The 23,379-nt window shown below is 42.4% G+C and overlaps 1 protein-coding gene across 1 annotated transcript in view; it reads left to right on the top strand.

Annotated features, from left to right (window-relative positions):
- LOC137425448 (bifunctional heparan sulfate N-deacetylase/N-sulfotransferase 1) overlaps positions 1-23,379 on the top strand; it is a 276,161-nt gene that overhangs the window by 1,028 nt on the left and 251,754 nt on the right. The window lies entirely within an intron of this gene.

Here is a 23,379-nt window from a genome sequence, read left to right as displayed (position 1 = left end):
CACCATCATGATAAAGCAAAGCAAAAGTGGACCTGTCATCTTCTGCACATTCTTCCTCTCTACTTCACCAACTTTATCATCTATATTCTCAAGTCACAAACTTTCCTAGAAAATCATTTTTCTATAAATTACTCATTAACAGATGATTCCATGTGCGGAAGCTGCAAGAATCTAATCAACACTTGGTTCCATATTTGGAAGCCACTGGAATTTACTCCAACAAACTCGATTTTTACCTCACATGGAACGAAGTTCAGGTGAGCTTATGCGTTGGTGCGTTGTCAGTCAGTCAGTCAGTCAGTCAGTCAGCCGGTCAGTCCGTCCGTCCGTAAACACTTGAAACTTCTTCTCCGAAACCGCTGAGGGGATTGCTACCAAATTTGGCACAAATGATACTTGTGTTGTGACTAAAGTTTGTTCCCGGCATTAAAAAAAATGGAGTCTAAGGGGGTTTACCAGGGTCAAAGTGTGTCCAGGTTTGACCCCCCCACCCCACCCCCCAAAATAGGAATTTGCTCTCTTTTCTGAAACTACACACACAATTTTGATGAAACTTGACCACAACCTTCACCACCCATACTGTAGCAAAGTTTGTTCACGGCATTTAAAAAATCTGCCCCTTTGGGGTTCTACGGGAGGGGGGGGGGGGGGGGAGGGTTGCCCCCCAAAATAGGTATTTGCTTTCTTTTCTGAAACTACACACGCAATATCGATGAAACGTCACCACACTTTAATCTTCCGGGATGTACCAATGTTTTTTCAAGGCATTAGAAAAATTGGGGTCTTAGGAGGTATATGGGGTTGGGGGGTTGCTCCCCAAAATCGGTATTTGCTTTCTTCTCAGAAGCTACACATGCAATTTGGATGAAACTTCACCACAACCTTAATCTCCCATGATGTACCCATGTTTGTTCAAGGCATTAGAAAAATTGGGGTCTTAGGAGGTATGGGGTTGGGGGTTGCCCACCGAAATAATGTATTTTTTTCCTTGTTTGTTTAAAGTGTTATGATTATGTTAGTATGATTCCACATGCTGCGCTGTCTTCGAGCAACTATTGAAATTGGTTTAAAATACCCTTAGTCGTTGCAGTATACTGTTTATTCCACCAGGTGAGCGCCAGGGGTATTGCCCCTATGTTTTTCATTCTATAAGCTATAAGATGCATCTTCTGACATCAACACTTGTCCACATTTAAGTAGGTGACTTTAATAAGTAAATGCGTTTGTGGGTTTGTGTATGTAGAATAAACTCCTTCACTGGTGTGGAGACCAAAAACCAAGTGTCACAGCAAACATTTCCTCATAGATTCTGACCAATAGGTGCTACGTCCCACATATAATATATCTGTCTGTGACCGAGACAACAGTTTCAGAGGGCAGTTGGGACAATTATAAAATTTCGAAGCATTCTGACATAACATGCTGATATAGCAGACACTGTTTACTGCAGATCATTTTGGCCAATCTGCAGTTTTGCTCATATGAGAACTACCTGTCTTCATATTTGGCCGTCATCTTGCCCAGACAAGCGCCATTACATCATTGGACTACTTTGCTTTCGTCGGCACGGAGCATATTTACCACCCTCCTCCTCCACCCTTCAAATGCACCCATAGCAGATATGTCAAGGTTAATAAAAAGCAAAGAAAACTGAAACGATCTTTTAATTTTTCTTTTACGTCTTTACCTCCACCACCGAAGGTTGGCAGAGGTTGTTTTCACCCATGTTTGTTTGTCTGTCTGTCCATTTGTTTGTCTGTGAACAGGATATTTCAAAAGGTTGTGGACGGATTCGGAGGAAATTTGTTGGAGTGGTTGGGCATGTGAGAAGGACGACATGATTTGGGAAAGGTTGGGTGATTTCAGAGACTACACACACGATTTCGATGAAACTTGACCACAACGATGAAACCACAACGTAGTGATCCACGATGAAACTTGACCACAACACAAAATGATCATGGAAAATCCTTATCTGGATCTGAGAATTTTAAAAGTAATTCTTCACCATTGAGAAATGGGGCAAAATCGATATATAGCATGATGTCTCAAAAAGTTGTGGACGGATTTGGACGAAACCTGGTGGACAAGTTGGATGTGTGACGAGGACGAATCGATTTGATTTTCGGATTTTTTTTTTTTTTTTTTTATGGATTCCTGAAAATTAGATTTTTGTGAAGATCCGGATTCGGTTCTGGCTAGCAGAATTTTTAAAGTGATTCTACACCTTTGGGAGATAGGGACAAAAACGATATATTGCAGGCATACATCCACTCTAGGTAAGTGGCTAAGAGATGATTATTTTGGTGAAGTGGACATATTAGTGGACGGATTCGGCCGAAACTTGGTTGGTGAGTTGGGTAGGGGACAAAACAAGCCGATTCGATTTTGGAGGTCCGGATTCAGATCCGGCCTTTCAGTGGGATATAAAAGGTAAACTGTTCAGCCTGGCGTAGGCGCTCTCGTGAATGCTATTCTACTTATTTTGGTTTATGTGGCTCAAAAAATCCCAAATATATTGCCTTGAAGCAGATGTGTTTTTGACTTTATTTTCATTTTGTTGTTAACCCTGGTGTTGGGCTAGCGGCTAGGGTGCCAGCTTAGGATCCTAGGATCCTGGGTTCGAATCCCGGTCGATCGCTGAATTAACACCAGGGGTGGTTGACTCAGCCTGTCATCCTTCCGAGGTCGGCTAATTGAGTACCAGTTCACTGGTAATTCCCTGCTTGTCGTTAAAGGCGGCAAAAAGGGTTGGCGTCAGGAAGGGCATCCGGCCATAAAACATTGCTTCAAAAAGGGGACCAAAAAACAACAACAACCACGGTTCCCGAAAAAGGCCAACCCCCGCTTTGCAGGGAAAAAATGGCCTCTAAAGGTGTTTTTTTTTTTTTTTTTCATTTTGTTGTAATATAAGGTTATTACCTATTTTCTTTACTGCAGGCGGGCATGTGATTGACATTTATATTATCGTATCATCCATTATGTGGCAGTATCCTTGCTGGATGTAAATGTTGATTTCATGAGCTTCTTTGAGGCCAAATTCGCCCATGTTGCAAAGATATGGCCATTGTAGTAGGATTTCATGTAATTTGTTGAAATATGTCCAATTAATTAATTGTTTAAAAAAATTTTTTTTTTTTACTTTGGCTTAATGCTTTGGGAATCACTTCATTCACTTCATTGAACACGACTTAATGTTTTAAGAGCAAAAAAAAAAGAAGGTATTATTTTGGTGCATGGCGGCAATGTCTGATGAAATGGATCCTGTGTGGTTTTCTGAGGGATCCAATGGAACCTTTCCAAGCAGCTCTAGGCAATGTATGACTGGTTTCGGTGAACCTGCTTAACCCCTGAGTGTGGTGAGCACGCTAATGGGCAGGGGTTGATTGTTCATGGCTCTTTTGTATTTGATGTGTCGCCTTGTTTGCATTACGATCTATAAAGTGGACAGTGATTAAAAGGGGGCTGTGCACATGTCAGGGAGGAACGGAGAGAAAAGCTGATGGAAAGCGACAACTGCTTCACAAGGCAATGGATATTTATTGAGTCCATCTGGTTGCAATATTAGAGCAGAAGATAGTTTCTGATCGTGAAATGTGCTGTATTGAACTTTCAGTCTGAATTGAGAAAGAAAAAGATTTTATCAGCTCTCACTCCGTCGTTGACTCTTTCAAGACTTGCCAAGAAACTTTTTACATTTATAAGGTTGAGTCCTTATTCAATAATGCTCTTTGTGGCATGCTCCAAAAATACCGGTATGGATTACCTGTACTCTGGAAATCTCATTTCCTCCGCGACCGAAGGTGGATGGAGGTTCTGTTTTCATCCCTGTCTGTTTGTTTGTTTGTCTGTGAACAAGATATCTCAAAAAGTTGTGGATGGATTTGGACGAAATTTGGCAGGGCGGTAGTTTAGTGTATGCGACAAGGACGAAATGATTCGATTTTGGTGAAGATCTGAATATGGATTCGGATACGAGAATTATTTAATTCTTTCATTAATTTTGTGGGTGAGTTGGGTAGTGGAAATTTGGCAGAGAGGTAGTTCAGTTTATAAGGTTGAGTATCCTAAACGCTAACGGCATTCTAAAAATGCTCTGGATTCCACTTGAATACTCGTTGTTTCTCCACAAGTTGTGTTTGATCCACTTCCACATTCAATTCATTTTCTGAGCGACCATAAGTAATTCAAGTGAGAATATCTAATTAGCCTTTATCGAGAACCCTTGCATTTCAAACTAGAACGGCACTCAGTCGAGAGCATACCTCCGCCTGGTTGCCCATATCACTCAATGGTGAAGAATCACTTTAAAAATTCTACCAGCTGGATCGAGATCGGCATCTTCACCAAAATTGAATCGATTCTTCCTTGTCACACACACAACGTGTCCAACAAGTTTCGTCCAAATCCATCCATAATCTTTTGAGATATCTGGCTATGTATAGTTTTTGGCCCTATCTTCCAATGGTGAAGAATCACTGAAAAAAATTCTAGTAACCGAATCCGGATCTTCACCAAAATCTAATAATTTCGTCCTTGTCACATACACAACTTTATGAGATATTTTGTTCACAAACGGACAGACAAACAAATGAAAAATCACTCATAGAGCGACACTTGGCAAAAGAGAACAAAGTAGAATTGCACTCATAGAGCATCCTTTTGACCTCAAAAATAATTGGTGGTTGAATTCTGTGACCTGATATGCAAATCGTCTTAAAAATTTTAAGTTAATCGGATGAAAATTGAGGATTTTAGAAATCTGAAAAAAGTGGTTGACCTTTGGCCTATGTTGACCTTGTGACCTATGTTGACCTCAAAAATAGTTGTTGGTTGAATTCAGTTCGCCGATATGTAAATCCTATTCAAATTTCAAGTCAATCGGATAAAAATTGAGGATTTTAGTAATTTGAGAAAAGTGGTTGACCTTTGGCCTATGTTTACCTTTTGACCTCAAAAAAATATAGGATTTTGTCGGTTCACGAACTCTACCATTTGGTGAAGTTTCGTGAAGATCGGTTTAAAATTGTGACCTGTAGGCAAGTATAAGAGAGCGGACAGACAAACACACACACAAATCGGAGTGATGAACATACTTGTCCAAAATTTTTTTTGGGCCCAGTAGAAAACAAACAGACAGACAGACAAACACGGGTGAAAACATAACATGCATCCACCTTTGGTAGCGGAGGTAATAATAGGATTATTACAATAGTTTTCTGCTATAAAGTGAGGGGAGTGTGCTGCAATATATCAGCTGCCATCTCACATTTCAAAGTGATGCGATTGTTACCCCTTCGATTGGTAGGCTGAGAGTCTCATTCTGCATTATCTGACTTTTTGTACCCCATGAAAGACATGAGAAAGACACTTTTAATGTTCAATTAACTTGCTGATTTTGGTAAATGACAACATTAATGGAAGTGTTGTACATACTTTTGAAAAGTTATTTTTGAGGGTTCCTATAGTGAAAGCATTGAAAGGGGTAGTAGACTTCTCAGCATGATGACCAATGTTTTAGAACCCTTTACTGTGCAAGCCTGCCATGGACTGAATTGTCATGTTTTTCCAATGTCTGCTGCAGAACTTGAGGTTCTATATTAAAAGGGGGCATGGCAGCTGGTGTAAGACCATCTCAGCAGGAGAGCAGCCGATTCTTCAATGGCTGCTCTATTGTCGGCTCTCAGCAGATTCGGATTGATGGCGGGAGGTGTCTGGGGAATCCAGTGGGATTATATCATTTGCTAGACGGACCAGAGGGCACACACTAAGGCTGCTCTCCTTCAGCTGCCCCCTGCTGTGCTTTGTGTAGTTCTGGCGCTTGATTATAGCCATTGGCGTGGGCTGTTGGTGCAGTAGCTGCTTAATGTTTTAGCCCCTCTTACCATGTGCCATTATTCGTTGGAACATCATTTTCAGCATATCACTAGCTCTTGCAAGTCCTGCTTTAAATTGATCTTTATTTCTTTTGCCTTCCAAATATTTTTGGGGGTTATATCTTGCCTTGAGTTAAGGCACTTTCATGTATTATTTATGAATGTATCAGATATCATAAATGTGAGTGCTTCATTCAACAAGTTGGCTTGGGCTTTCATACTTATTACAATGTCCAAGTGACTCGAGGAGAGACTTCATCATTCATTATATTCGCCACGGTGCTTGGCAAAATCATCATTTGTTCTGTGTGACAAAGGAATTTGTTTGTGTCATATTGGCATGCGGGCAATGTCCACTCCAAAGCACAGAGATAAATGTTCCGCCTGCCTTGCTCCTTTTATCAGCACTTGATGCAGGGCGTCATTCTGAGGCCCATTGCCAAAGTTCGTCTCCGGGTGTGCGGAGCGGCTTTTTTTTTGTGCGGATCTATATCTTTTTGCAAGAAACTACTTGATTGCCCATGCTACACGGGACAAAATGAAATAGAACAGAAAACGTATATAATTATATATATGGATTTTATATATGTATATATATAACGTATATGGATTTTTATATTATGTATGTATATATATGGATTTTATATATGTATATATATATGGATTTTAAATATGTATATTATATATATGGATTTTATATATGTATATATATATATGGATTTTATATATGTATATATATATATGGATTTTATATATGTATATATATATATGGATTTTATATATGTATATATATATGGATTTTATATATGTATATATATATGGATTTTATATATGTATATATATATGGATTTTATATATGTATATATATATGGATTTTATATATGTATATATATATATGGATTTTATATATGTATATATATATATGGATTTTATATATGTATATATATATATATGGATTTTATATATGTATATATATATATGGATTTTATATATGTATATATATATATGGATTTTATATATGTATATATATATATGGATTTTATATATGTATATATATATGGATTTTATATATGTATATATATATATGGATTTTATATATGTATATATATATATGGATTTTATATATGTATATATATATGGATTTTATATATGTATATATATATATGGATTTTATATATGTATATATATATATGGATTTTATATATGTATATATATATATGGATTTTATTATGTACTATATATGGATTTTATATATGTATATATATATGGATTTTATATATGTATATATATATGGATTTTATATATGTAATATATATATGGATTTTATATATGTATATATATATGGATTTTATATATGTATATATATATGGATTTTATATATGTATATATATATGGATTTTATATATGTATATATATATGGATTTTATATATGTATATATATAGGATTTATATATGTATATATATATATGGATTTTATATATGTATATATATATGGATTTTATATATGTATATACTATATATGGATTTTATATATGTATATATATATATGGATTTTATATATGTATATATATATATATATAATTATATATATATATGGATTTATATATGTATATATATATGGATTTTATAATGTATATATATATATGGATTTTATATATGTATATATATATATGGAGTTTATATATGTATATATATATATGGATTTTATATATGTATATATATATATGGATTTATATATGTATATATATATATGAACGTATATTTTTATATATATATATATATATATATATATATATATATATATATATATATATATTTATATATATATATATATATATATATATACAGTGGAACCTTGACTTACGAGTGCCCCAACTTACGAGTTTTTCGAGATACGAGCCGTCGCTCGGGCGGTTATTGCTTTGAGATGCGAGCCGAGATTTCGTTCGCCACCCGGTCACGTGGTTATCTTCCGTGAAAGTACAGTATCTGTCGTATAGCGCTGCATTTTTGTTTTCGCATTTAGGTTATTTTGAGTTTACGCCGCCAGGTGGGTTCCGGTCACGTGGTTATCTTGACGTGCACGTACAGTATCTGTCGTATAGCGCTGCATTTTTGTTTTCGCATTTAGGTTATTTTGAGTTTACCGCCGCCAGGTGGGTTCCGGTCACGTGGTTATCTTGACGTGCACGTACAGTATCTGTCGTATAGCGCTGCATTTTTGTTTTTCGCATTTAGGTTATTTTGAGTTTACGCCGCCAGGTGGGTTCCGGTCACGTGGTTATCTTGACGTGCACGTACAGTATCTGTCGTATAGCGCTGCATTTTTGTTTTCGCATTTAGGTTATTTTGAGTTTACACCGCCAGGTGGTTCCGGTCACGTAGTTATCTTGACGTGCACGTACAGTATCTGTCGTATAGCGCTGCATTTTTGTTTTCGCATTTAGGTTATTTGAGTTTACGCCGCCAGGTGGGTTCCGGTCACGTGGTTATCTTGACGTGCACGTACAGTATCTGTCGTATAGCGCTGCATTTTTGTTTTCGCATTTAGGTTATTTTGAGTTTACGCCGCCAGGTGGGTTCCGGTCACGTGGTATCTTGACGTGCACGTACAGTATCTGTCGTATAGCGCTGCATTTTTGTTTTCGCATTTAGGTTATTTTGAGTTTACGCCGCCAGGTGGGTTCCGGTCACGTGGTTATCTTGACGTGCACGTACAGTATCTGTCGTATAGCGCTGCATTTTTGTTTTCGCATTTAGGTTATTTTGAGTTTACGCCGCCAGGTGGGTTCCGGTCACGTGGTTATCTTGACGTGCACGTACAGTATCTGTCGTATAGCGCTGCATTTTTGTTTTCGCATTTTGGTTATTTTGGAAAATTTCATGTTCATGTCGAACATTTCATGTTCATGTTCATGTTTTCATGTTCATGCCATGCCAGGCCACAACTTGTTCAGAGTGCCGGCGATAGCTCGCCTTCTCTTTGTGGAAAACACGGTGAGATCCTTAACATCCAACAACTAATGGGACGCAAACGGGGCGCCCAGTTTAGCGGTACACACATTGATGAATCACCCTGCCTGTGATTCACCCATGACAGGTTATAGCTGGGTCGGGATTCAAACCCAGGCTGGACAGTTTAGACTTTAGAGTCAAGTGTGCGTACCTCCAGTCCAGGCCATCCTGCCAACTTGTATGCTGCATACAGGTGAAATATAAAGCGCGAGATATTTTTATATATACTGTATATTTAAAAAAAAATTGGTGTGGTTTTTGGCGGGCTGGAACGGATTAATAGCATTTCAATGCATTTCAATGGGGAAATTTGATTTGAGATACGAGCAATTTGAGTTACGAGCTCCGTCACAGAACGAATTAAACTCGTAAGTCAAGGTTCCACTGTATATATTTATATATATATATATATATATATATATATATATATATATATATATATATATATATATATATATATATATATATATATATATATATATATATATACAGTGGAACCTTGACTTACGAGTGCCCCAACTTACGAGTTTTTCGAGATACGAGCCATCGCTCGGGCGGTTTATTGCTTTGAGATGCGAGCCGAGATCTGAGTTACGAGCTTTCGCCACCCGGTCACGTGGTTATCTTGCCGTGCAAGTACAGTATCTCTGTCGTATAGCGCTGCATTTTTGTTTTCGCATGTTGGTTATTTTGAGTTTACGCCGCCAGGTGGGTTCTGGTCACGTGGTTATCTTGCCGTGCAAGTACAGTATCTCTGTCGTATAGCGCTGCATTTTTGTTTTCGCATGTTGGTTATTTTGAGTTTACGCCGCCAGGTGGGTTCCGGTCACGTGGTTATCTTGCCGTGCAAGTACAGTATCTCTGCCGTCAACTTGTTCAGAGTGCCGGCGATAGCTCGCCTTCTCTTTGTGGAAAACACGGTACTGAGAAGAAGAAGAGGATGATGTGCTTGGATATAAAACACGCAATCGTCGAAAAACATGAGCGAGGTGTCGAGGAGGACGTATATAACGGCAGAGGAGAAGAGCATGCCAGGCCACAACTTGTGGATATAAAACACGCAATCGTCGTGTTTTATATAAAACTTGTGCTTGGATATAAAACACGCAATCGTCGAAAAACATGAGCGAGGTGCCGAGGAGGACGTATATAACGGCAGAGGAGAAGAGCATGCCAGGCCACAACTTGTTCAGAGTGCCGGCGATAGCTCGCCTTCTCTTTGTGGAAAACACGGTACTGAGAAGAAGAAGAGGATGATGTGCTTGGATATAAAACACGCAATCGTCGAAAAACATGAGCGAGGTGCCGAGGAGGACGTATATAACGGCAGAGGAGAAGAGCATGCCAGGCCACAACTTGTTCAGAGTGCCGGCGATAGCTCGCCTTCTCTTTGTGGAAAACACGGTACTGAGAAGAAGAAGAGGATGATGTGCTTGGATATAAAACACGCAATCGTCGAAAAACATGAGCGAGGTGTCGAGGAGGACGTATATAACGGCAGAGGAGAAGAGCATGCCAGGCCACAACTTGTGGATATAAAACACGCAATCGTCGTGTTTTATATAAAACTTGTGCTTGGATATAAAACACGCAATCGTCGAAAAACATGAGCGAGGTGCCGAGGAGGACGTATATAACGGCAGAGGAGAAGAGCATGCCAGGCCACAACTTGTTCAGAGTGCCGGCGATAGCTCGCCTTCTCTTTGTGGAAAACACGGTGAGATCCTTAACATCCAACAACTAATGGGACGCAAACGGGGCGCCCAGTTTAGCGGTACACACATTGATGAATCACCCTGCCTGTGATTCACCCATGACAGGTTATAGCTGGGTCGGGATTCAAACCCAGGCTGGACAGTTTAGACTTTAGAGTCAAGTGTGCGTACCTCCAGTCCAGGCCATCCTGCCAACTTGTATGCTGCATACATGCTGCATACAGGTGAAATATAAAGCGCGAGATATTTTTATATATACTGTATATTTAAAAAAAAATTGGTGTGGTTTTTGGCGGGCTGGAACGGATTAATAGCATTTCAATGCATTTTAATGGGGAAATTTGATTTGAGAAACGAGCAATTTGAGTTACGAGCTCGGTCACAGAACGAATTAAACTCGTAAGTCAAGGTTCCACTGTATATATGTATATATATATATATATATATATATATATATATATATATATATATATATATATATATATATATATATATATATATATATATATATATATATATATATATAAATAATGTGTACAATGCATCTGGAGAATGCACATGTGAACCTCCACAAACTTTAAACATGAAATTTTCTGTGTAGATTGTAGGTACTAGGGCATGCCCGTACTATATATAAGCTAGGACGTGCCCGTACGTGGGTGCCCGTTCCTTGCAAAAAAAAAAAAACTGCAAAAAAAAAAAAAACTGCAAAAAAAAAACAATGGTTTGGTCCATTCGCAACGACCACAGAACCCCCCCCCCTCTATTTACATGAATGGTTTGGTCCATTCGCAAAGCCAAAGCGAACGACCACAGAACCCCCCCCTCTATTTACATGAATGGTTTGGTCCATTCGCAAAGCCAAAGCGAACGACCACAGAACCCCCCCCCCCTCTATTTACATGAATGGTTTGGTCCATTCGCAACGGCAAAGCGAACGGCGAACGGCTAAATCGCCATAGCTCGGTAAGTACTTGTCCGATTAATTTCAAACCTTGAAAAGGCACATCCTCGGGTCCCCAGCAATATACCTGGCAAGTTTCAAGTATATCGGACCGGTAGTTGTCGAGAAACAGCGGTCACAGACAAACGTACAGACGTACAGACGTACAGACGTACAAACGTACAAACGTACAAACGTACAGAGATTACTGGAATTATAGATAGATATATTTAATCAGGTTCCAGCAGTGAAAAAGTACAGGAAATGTGAATGTGTGATATATATAACATATATATATATTATATATATGTATATACATACATATATATTACAGCACTCAAAGTGCTGAATAAGCCTCTTGTTGTTCTTTAGGTCAAGTGGTTATCGCTTCCGCTCACTCGCAGATTTAAAAAGTAAAATTAAAGTCCATATCACTCTCCTATTCAAGAGCGTTTGGTTGACGTTTCAACTACCGACCTTTCTTCATTTGGCAGCTTTGGAGTAAACTGGAATTATCACACATGCACACATACATGCACGCACCATCTCTAGATTAAGAGGGAGAGAATGACCTTTAATTATTATTATTTTTTTTTTTGAGAGAGATTAATAAATGGTTTGTTAAATCATGCACTTATTTTTTAATCATCTTATTAATAATCGTGATTTTTTTGCTTTCAATGGGAACTTGAACTGTAAATTTGCTACTGCTATAAGGTCAAGAGATACCATGATCTTAATTAATCTTCATGATTTAAACATGTTTAAATGTGTACTCACAGCGTTAGCATAAGGTTATTGTCCCCCGTCGCACCGCGGAGCGAAAGGGGGACTATGGTTTTCCCCTCCGTCCGTGTGTCCGTCCGTCCGTCCGTGCGTGCGTGCGGGTGTGCGTGCGTGCGTAAGCGAAGGACCGCATTCGAATTTGGTGTGTGGGTGCAACCCACGTCAAAATCCAAGATGGCCGCCACCATGTATGTCTGATGCCATGTATGTCTGAACCTTGTGAGCGAAATATCTTGAAAAATAAGCGAAGTACCAACTTCTAATCTGGTATGTGGGTGTATCTAGGCACAAGGAAGAACGCTATTGAAAATTTTGTCGCCACGTCAAAATCCAAGATGGCCGCCGCCATGTATGTCTGAACCTTGTGAGCGAAATATCTTGAAAAATAAGCGAAGTACCAACTTCTAATCTGGTGTGTGGGTGTATCTAGGCACAAGGAAGAACGCTATTGAAAATTTTGTCGCCACGTCAAAATCCAAGATGGCCGCCGCCATGTATGTCTGAACCTTGTGAGATGAATATCTTGAAAAATAAGCGAAGTACCAACTTCTAATTTGGTGTGTGGGTGTATCTTGGCATAAGGAAGAAAGCTATTGAAAATTGGGTCGCCACGTCAAAATCCAAGATGGCCGCCACCATATATATGTCTGAACCTTGTGAGCGAAATATCTCGAAAAATAAGCGAAGTACCAACTTCTAATCTGGTGTGTGGGTGTATCTCGGCACAAGGAAGAACGCTGTTTAAAATTGGGTCGCCACGTCAAAATCCAAGATGGCCGCCGCCATGTATGTCAACCTTGTGAGCGGAATATCTTGAAAAATAAGCGAAGTACCAACTTCTAATCTGTTGTGTGGGTGTATCTATGCATAAGGGAGAACGCTATTGAAAATTGGGTCGCCACGTCAAAATCCTAGATGGCCGCCTTGCGTCTTCCACTTTGTCAACTCGCATCACTTCACCGACGGGGGACCTAGGCGTAACGCTTGTTGATTACTGAATACATCCTGTAGTTGCATCGGATGCATTTTGCTCACGCTGTAACATACAGAAGTGTTTGTTTATCAAAAGCCAATATTCCTTTTTCGGTATATTTACCCTGCACTCGCGAAGCGAAAAGCAGGGTTAGGCATTCGGGTAGCGTCCGTACGTGTGGCGTTCTTGCTTGCGTGTCTGCATTTTTAAAATTCATTTTCTCAGCAACCGTTGGTCCGATTGACACGAAACTTTACCATAGGAGCACCTCCGCCTGTATAATTTTTTTATTCATAATTATGACGTCATAGGTCACTTGGTATGGACGCCATCTTGGAAAAACGTTACACCTCTATATCTCCAAAACCGCTCAATGGAAAAAATTGAAACATGGCTCATTGTCAAGTACTCCCCACGGGGAATAACATTTGTTAATGATGATGTCATCGGTGCCTTCATTATGACATCATAATTCGACAAGTACAACGCTTGATGCGATCAGTATGAAAAAGTTTTTTTCTTTGCAACCGTTAGTCCGATGGACACTAAATTTTGACCATAGGAGTGCCTCTGCCTGCAGAATTTTTAAAAGATAATTATGACGTCATAGGTCACGTCGTACAGGCGCCATCTTGGAAAAACCGAAAAAGGTTGTACCTCTCTCTATATCTCCAAAACTGCACCATGGAAAAAAATGAAATGTGTCTCATTGTAAAGAACTCTGCATGGGGAATAAATGTTGTTAACAATGACGCCATTGGTGCCTTAATTATGATGTCATAATTCGACAGTGAAAACTCAGTCTGATCAGTTTGAAATTTCTTGAGCGTGATGTACACAACAGTTATATTAGAGAATATAAATTTATGATGTCATCGCTCAGTGGTTTGGCAGACATGTTGGATCAAAGAAAAAGACAACCCTTCAAAAACAGAAGAGTGGGCTCTCACTAAGTTGACTGCGCAGAGTAATTATTCTATGAATACCATCTAGTTAATAATGTGATCGGGACACTTAGTGTGTGTGTGTGTGTGTGTGTGTGTGTGTGTGTGTGTGTGTGTGTGTGTGTGTGTGTGTGTGTGTGTGTGTGTGTGTGTGTGTGTGTGTGTGTGTGTGTGTGTGTGTGTGCTTTCAATTTGCGGTCATTGGCCTCTTTCTCTACACATGGGTATCCTGTATTACGAATCGTCATCTTCTTGTATAAATAAAGATTAAATATTACTGTGATGTTGAAATCTGAGTGAGAATAATTCGAAATGAACAAAATGTTACATTTTGCTCATTTTAAACGGAGGTTAAAACCAAATAATCCAACACAGAGCTTTGCAGCGAAGCGGAAGTGAATTTTGCTCGTGTTATATACATTCAATATAATGTGCACAAGTCTTGGACACGCCCACCATATATAAGCAGCAAAGCTGGATGATGAGGAGGAAGGCAGCTTACACACACTCGCCTCTAAGCTGTCTAGCCTGGGTTCGAATCTCGACCTAGCTAATCAGAAAAATCGAATCGAATCTAAACAAAATCTAATCAAATCTCGACCCAGCTATAAACTGCCATCTCGTTGATTCACATGCAGGATGTGTGTGCTCTGGCCGTCTTAAATGCTGAGCGTCAAACAAGGAAGCAGCTCATACCATTTTAGAAGTCATTGGTATTTTATTTTAGAAGGACTAGGCCGGGGTTCACACCGACCTCCCAGACTCAGAGCAGATGCTCCGACCATTACTCCACCGAAGCTTTGGAACATTAATTTACTGATTTTTTTTTTTTAATGAATGTTTTCACTGAGTAAGGCCTGCACCAAGGGTTGTCCCACCCAGGTGGAACAGTGCAATGGCTGCTGAAATCAGTTCAAAGGAAGTAATGTTACGGTGATCTGTATACCAAAGAATGATAGCTGGGAAGATGGTGCATCCCATCAAGCAACAGAAGCTTATTGCAGAGCCATGTGTGAAGCCAAAAGCGTTCCATTGCCAATAGGATGGCTGTCATAAAGCAATGATTTGAATGAAAACAGTGAATGCATCACCAAGGTAAGAATCTGAAATGGTATAGAAAGTAGTCAGGGGGGGATTTCAGTAAAGCATAGCACAGAATATCCCTATGCATGGTGAAATGGGGCTGAAATGACATCCCTCCCAGCTATAAAATGTCATCCCATTATTTCACAGGCAAGATGATTCATCAATGTGTGTGCCCTCTTGGATGGACATTAAACAGGCATGCCATGCCATCTGTAAGTATTCATTGAATGAATGAATGAATGATCGTTTTAAGGCCATTTTCCCCGCTAGAGCGGGGGTTAGCCTTGCGGGCCCCATGACAATCATGGTTCCCTGTTTGAGGCAATGTTTTTATGGTCGGATGCCCTTCCTGACGCCAACCCTTAGTCGCCTCTTACGATGCGCAGGGATACGGTGTACCTATTCTAAACCGGGGTACACACCGGGACACATTCATTGGTGGACGTTAAAGATCCCATTGTGTCCTTCGCGAAGAGTGGGCAAGCCATTGCCGGCATCCTGGCGAAATTACGAATTCCTGCGCTAACTTTAGTTGAATGTCCTGTGTGGCCATCTGGTTCGTGAAAGACTTGACCCCAACTCCTCCATCCCTCCCTCCCCCCAAACCTCCACCCCCATCTCTGGCATTTTGCTGTGGGAATGATTGTGGAAATTTTTATGCTGCACTTCCATAAGCTACAGGTTAAAACAACACAGAACAAGTACAGATTAGCCTGGCGTTGGCTTAGCGGTTAGGGTGCCGGCTTGGGATCCTAGGATCCTCGGTTCGAATCCCGGTCGATCGCTGAATTAAACGCCAGGGGGTTGACTCAGCCTGTCATCCTTCCAAGGTCGGCAAATTGAGTACCAGCTTGCTGGGATGAATGATCACGGTGTGTACCCCGATTCAGAATAGGCACACCGTATCCCTGCGCATCGTAAGAGCATGACCAAGGGTTGGCGCCAGGAAGGGCATCCGGCCATAAAAACATTGCCTCAAACAGGGAACCATGATTGTCATGGGGCCCGCAAGGCTAACCCCCGCTCTACCGGGGAAAAATGGCCTTAAAACGATCATTCATATTCATTATTCAAGTACAGATACATTGAAAGTACACCGCCCCGATGCCAAATAATTAAATATCCTCCAGCGCAGCATTGCCGGGGCGCCTCTGGATAATATAATAAATAAACCACCACCATTTCATCCGAATCTGTAACTTAAATTTTTTTTTTTAATTAAGTCATCAATCGAATAATTGAATAATTAATCGATTAATTGATTAATCAATAAATCTAAAATAGCATTTGCAGCCAAATCACTTTGTCATTGGCATGTCTAAAATATCAGCTTCCAAGTTCAAAAGGGGCCTGAGATATTGCCCAGAAGAGAAAGGAAATGTATAAGTGCTTAATTAATCGCTAATAATTAAATAAATAATCAATTCATTGATCAATCAAAAAACAAAAAATACCGTTTTTGACAAAGTACTTGCTCACTATTGTGCCCAAATTTCAGCTTCCGAGCTCAAAGGATGGCTGAGATATCGCCCGGACAAACAAACAAACAAGAAAAGATCATGGCAGATAGTGAGACCCAAAAGCTTGAGTGACAGAACTTCTTGGAGAGGATTGTTGAGAAAGTAGATGGGAGGGTTGTCCAGTCGGTCTTTTCAGAGAGATAAGGTGAGAGTGTGAGATTTGTCAGGATTGAAAGGCATGTTCCACTTGTTTGACCAGTTTGTAATTTTATCCAGGTCTGCAGAGAGTGAAGAGGCTGCTGCCTGCCGATCTGAGGGATGAGGTATGGAGCGGTAGAGAGTGGAGTCATCAGCAAAGAGATAGAGAGTGTTTTCCAGAGAGTCGGAGAGATCATCCATGAAGACCAGAAAAAGCACCGGGCCCAGAACACTGCCTTGGGGAACTCCAGCCTGAACAGGAAGGGGAGATGAGAGAAACGTATTCAGGGCCACACATTGACTATGACCAGAGAGGAAGTTCGCAAGCCATGTGTGAAGATTTCCATGGATACCATAGGAGTAGAGCTTGGTGAACAGAGCAGAGTGCCAGACCGTATCGAAGGCACGTGATATGTCAAGGGAGACAGCTCTGATTTCCTGTTTGGCATTGAGGACCTCCATCCATTGTTGAGACGGCAGAAGCAGCATGTCCAGAATAGAATGACCTGGTCTGAATCCAAATTGAAGATCCGAGATCAAGCCAATGGAGAAGAGGAAGGATTTAGTATCCGAAGCAATGATGAATTCCATGACTTTGCTGATAAATGGGAGCAGGCTGATTGGTCTGTCGTTGCAAGGATCCGTTTTTGCACCTTTTTGTGTAAAGCGGTAATGTTGGCTGATTTCCAAGATGCTGGCAGTTGACCTTGAGCAAAAGAGAGGGTGAAGAGAACAGAGAGAGGGTGTGAAAGAGCGGCAGAGCAGGATTTTAGGACCCGTGGGCTGATGCCGTCTGGTCCAGTTGCAGAATTTTGAGTCAAAGTTTGACAGAAACCTCTCCACCTTGTCAGGAGAGAAGGACACAAAGTCCAGGAGCAGCTGGGTTTGACTGGGTATGGTGGGTACAGAGAGAGATGGGTTTGGGACACAAGATTTTGAGGCAAACGCAGAGTCGAGGCATTCTGCTTTTTCATGTGCGGAGTCGGCTGTGTAGCCATTTGACGTAAGGGAGGGGATGGAGGGGGAACAAACACCAGAAACAGATTTGACCAGACACCACCAGGATTTGGAAGAGGGAGACAGTTTTGAGAGTTCAGTCTTGAGAGTCGAGAGATAGTGTTTCCTGGCTCTCCTGAGGGTAGACACGCACTTGTTCCAGGCTTTGTGAAAGGAAATGAGATTGCCTTCCGTTGGATTTGCTTTCCAGGAGGCAAAGGCAAGTTGTTTCAGGGAAACTGCCTCACCACAAGATTCCGTGTACCATGGACGGGAGGAAAGGTATGACAACTGAAGACGAGATGGGATAAATCTGTGCATGAGAGAGAGCAATTTACTTTGGAAGAATTCCCAGGATGAGTTGATGTGATTGTTGATGTTGAATGGAGTTGATGAGTTGAATTGATTCGATGGCAGAGATTTGAATGTCGTTTATGGAGTGATCCGGTTGGTTAAAATGTATAGTTTAAGGTAGATATTTGGCCTGATTGGTGTGAAAGTTACTGATCTCTGACCGTGTGTTATAAAAGCATGTGTAGAGTGTGTTTTCAGTTTTTCCAACATATTGTTTGGTGCACTTTTGACAGGTGATTTGGTATATGACCCATGTAGATTTACAGTCCATATAGGAGGTGATAGAACGGCAGAATTTGTTTCCTTCTTCTAAAAAAAATAAAAAAAATAACCACCTTTAGAGGCCATTTTTCCCCGCAAGCGGGGGTTGGCCTTTTTCGGGAACCGTGGTTGTTGTTGTTTTTCGGTCCCCTTTTTGAAGCAATGTTTTACGGCCGGATACCCTTCCTGACGCCAACCCTTTTTGCCGCCTTTAACGACAACCAGGGAATTACCAGTGAACTGGTCCTCAATTAGCCGACCTCGGAAGGATGAGCGATGAGCAGGCTGAGTCAACCCCCCTGGCGTTAATTCAGCGATCGACCGGGATTCGAACCCAGGATCCTAGGATCCTAAGCTGACACCCTAGCCACTAGCCCAACACCACTAGCCCAACACCCAAGGTTCCTGGCTTCTAAATGCTTGTGAATAATACATTTGTGTGCTGTGCATTTATGGAAGCCTGGAATCTTAGTTTCTTTGCTGTGCGGCTGTGGGTGCTTTGCCTTTACTGAAAGGTCCCTGAGTGTCCCACCACATCGAAATGATGTCAGTGGAGGTTGAGGAAATGTGGTGCAGAGTGTTTCTGACTGATGGAGGAGGAAGGGCCTTATTCAAAATACTTGGCAATTGAGCTAGGGAAGTAGGTGGTTACCATTGGGAAACAGCTAGTTGCAGGTTTGGGTTTGTAAGTCAGAAGGTCTGGTCTAGGTATGCGTTTTGCTTGGTTTATCACTTCTTTCACAGAGTGAGGATCATAGTGTCTTGCAATGCAGTTTGTTTTTAGTTGGGAGAGCTTAGTTTCTTCTGCCTTTTTTTTGAGCAGATGCGTCTTACTCTGATTGCTTGACTGTATGGTATGCTTGCAAATGTATGTTTCGGGTGAGATGAAGAAGGGAGAAGGTAAGAGTGAGTGTCTGTTGGTTTGGTGTATAGTTCTGTTTCAAGTCTGTTGTTTTGAAGTGTGAGTGATGTGAGTGATATATATATATATTTGCAGTAGTATATGTACAGTCTACATCTGCCAAATGGTGCCAAAAGTAGCTTAAGTGGGGCAATCATATTCATATTGGGGTCAATCAACATCCGGTGAGCTTCCGGTCCGGTCTGGAGAGGACGCTGGCGTTACTTGTTCGCCGCTTCTCTGACTGGGTCATTGTACATAGTCTGCTTTTCAGGTGGTCGTGGCGGCTTTTTGGCCATTGGGTCTGCTCCCTGCTCGGTCCCGGCTCTGCTCCTGGCTTCGCCTGCCCGGCTCTTCCACTGTTGCCTCAGGCCCGCTCCTGGACTGTCCTGCGCCTTGTCTGCCGCTCCGGCCTTTACTATCTTGCTCGCCGCTTCTCCGACTGGGTCATTGTACATAGTCTGCTTTTCTGGTGGCCGTGGCGGCTTTTTGGCCGTTGGTCTGCTCTCTGCTCGGTCCCGGCTCTGCTCCTGGCTTCGCCTGCCCGGCTCTTCCACCGTTGCCTCAGGCCTGCTCCCGAACTGTCCTGCGCCTCATCTGCCGCTTCGGCCTTTACTGTCTTGCTCGCCGCTTCTGACAAGCCGCTTCCACTGGCAAGGCCTACTCGTCCTCCTCAACCTTGGCCTTGTCCTCGTCCCCTTCGCTCCTGCCTGACATGGCTCTAAGGTACTCCGCTGCAAGGCTACTTCTGCTCAACACTTACTCCACCCCATCATGCATCTCTGCAATCAAATACCACGGACTCCTGCGACGACCCAGATATATTCATAGAGGCTCTGGTCGTAAGTTTGTTTACTTACAAACAGGTCACTTCATTCCCGTACTCTGGTCGGCTCAGCGCACTCCCACTCATCTCCCAGCGCACCTGGTCACAGCAACGCACACGATCGCACCTCCTGTCTGCAAACCCTGGCTAAATCACCTGAGTTCATCCCCACCGTACAAACAAACATGAAGCTCACTCTGTTCAATACCCGGTCCCTCAACAACAAAAGCCTCATCCTGAACGACTACATTCTGGATAATAAACTGGACTTTCTCTGTCTCACTGAAACCTGGCAACAACCTCTGGACTACTTCTCACTCAACCTCACTACACCCAATGGATATTCATACATCAATAAACCACGCTCGGAGGGCCAAGGTGGTGGAATTGCCATAATACACTGACAGGACATCAAGACCAGCCTCATCTCCATCTCATCTGCTCCATCATTTGAACACCTGGCTTTTAAACTCTCTGGTCACACGCAGTCAGTCATGGCCGTCGTCTACCGCCCTCCCAAACCACACCCATCATTCCTGTCCGACTTCTCCTACTTTCTGACCCAGCTCTGTTCCCTCTCCCCCTCAATCCTCCTCCTCGGTGATTTCAATATCCACATGGACTCCACTGAGTCCACAATAACCACTGACTTCACTGATTTACTCACCTGCTTTAACCTCACTCAACATGTAAACTTTCCTACCCATAACCATGGGCACATTCTGGACCTTGTCTGCAATACTGGATTAATTTTGCACCATCTCTCTGGCTCCGACCTCACCCTCTCTGACCACAAGGAAGTTGATAGTGCGATAATGCCTTGGTGCTGGGGTGGGGATGTTGATGGTCATAGTGATGGCTATCAACTTCCTTAAGCTAAACGCTCTTTCACCTACCTCATTCTCATCCACCCTCTCTGAAAAAATGTCCACTTCTCCCTTCGTTGACCTCCACACCCCTTCTGACCTCACTGACTACTACAACCACACTCTCTCCTCCTGCCTTGACCAGCTTGCGCCTATAAAAACCAAAACAGTTTCTTTCACCCATTCTGCTCCCTGGTTTACACCTGAACTCCGCCTGATGAAAACTCATGCTCGCCAACTTGAAAGACTCCGCAATAAAACAGGTCTCACAATTCACTCCCATGCCTACAAGGACCACCTACAGCACTACAAAGATGCCCTCTCCCGCGCCCGCTCCACCTACTACTCTCAAATTATCCACTCTGGCTCCGGAAACCCAAAAGCACTCTTCTCTACAATAAACAAACTCCTCAGCCCCCTGAACACCACCACCCAGTCATTCACAGTAGAAAACTGCATCTCCTTCCTTTCATTCTTCCAAAGCAAAATTGACAACATCTACAACAGCTTAACCACCACCGCACCCGCTCCCCCTCAAACCACCTGCCCCCCCCTTATCCTGCCAACCCCTGTCTCAGTTCTCCCCAGTCTCCCCTACTGACCTCTCTGAACTCCTCATAGGAATGAAAACTGCCACCTGCACTCTGGACCCCATCCCCTCCAGCTTTGTCAAGGCCTCCCTTCCTGCTCTCTCTCCACTTATCACTGCAACAATAAACTCCTCCCTGTCTACAGGCATCGTCCCACCATCCCTCAAAATTGCTGCTGTTACTCCCATTCTGAAAAAACCTGGACTAAACCCTGACACCCTAAACAACTTCAGACCCATCTCCAACCTACCCTTTCTGTCAAAAGTTTTGGAACGCGCTGTAGCCACTCAACTCAAACATCACCTCTCTGCCAATAACCTGTATGAAACATTCCAATCCGGATTCCGCACCAACCACAGTACTGAAACTGCTCTCCTCAAAATCACCAACGACCTTCTCCTCTCCTCTGACGCCGGCAACCTCAACATTCTCATCCTCCTCGACCTCAGCGCCGCCTTTGACACCATCAATCACACCATCCTCCTCACCCGACCTGAAACCACCTTTAACATTACCGGCACTGCCCTCTCTTGGATCAAATCATACCTCTCTGACAGATGCCAGGTCATCTCCATCAATAACTGCAAATCCCCCACTGCTCCCCTCCCCCAAGGTGTCCCCCAAGGTTCAGTTATTGGCCCCCACCTCTTCATCCTGTACCTGTCCCCCCTTGGTCACTTAATCCGCCGTCATGGTCTCCAATTCCACTGCTTCGCCGATGACATCCAGCTTTTCATCTCCACCAAGTCCATCTCCACCGCCACCCACTCTATCCTGACAAACTGCATCACTGAAATAAAATCCTGGCTTCAAATCAACTTCCTCAAACTTAACTATGATAAATCTGAAATAATCATCATTGGCCCAAAAACGCTCACCAAATCCACCCATAACTTTGCCCTCAACATCGACGGTTTCCCAGTATCCACCTCCCCTCACATCCGGAATCTTGGCATCATCTTTGACCAAACCCTCTCCTTCGACAAATACACTAAACAGATCACAAAGACAGCCTTCTTTCACCTGAAAAACATCGCCCGTCTCCGTCAATCCCTCTCCTCCACGGCTGCAGAAACCCTCATCCACGCCTTCATCACCTCCCCCCCCCCCCCCCCCTCGTCTGGACTACTGCAACAGCCTCCTCTGTGGTTCACCCTCAATAATCACCAATAAACTCCAATACATTCAGAACTCCGCTGCCCGTCTACTCACCCATTCCTGGACCCGTGACCACATCACCCCCGTCCTTTATAAGCTTCACTGGCTGCCCATCCCCCAGAGAATCCAGTACAAAATCCCCCTCTTGACCTACAAAGCCCTCCATAACCTGGCCCCATCCTACCTGACTGACCTCCTCTCCAGACACACTCCCACCCGCAACCTCCGCTCTGCTGGTACCAACCTCCTAACCCCCCCCCTCCGGACCATATTCAGATCCTGGGGGGACAGGGCCTTCTCCATCGCTGCTCCCACCCTCTGGAACTCACCACCTCACACCATCAGAGACTCCTCACTCACCACATTCAAAACATCACTCAAGACCCACCTGTTCAACACTGCATTCAACATTTAACCCACAGCATTTAACC

This window comes from Myxine glutinosa, chromosome 4, assembly GCF_964187855.1.
Source record: "Myxine glutinosa chromosome 4, kmMyxGlut1.1, whole genome shotgun sequence".
In the NCBI taxonomy this organism is placed as follows: Eukaryota; Metazoa; Chordata; class Myxini; order Myxiniformes; family Myxinidae; genus Myxine; species Myxine glutinosa.
Note: the sequence above shows the minus strand (reverse complement) of the source record. Positions and strands in the feature narration are given on the sequence as shown.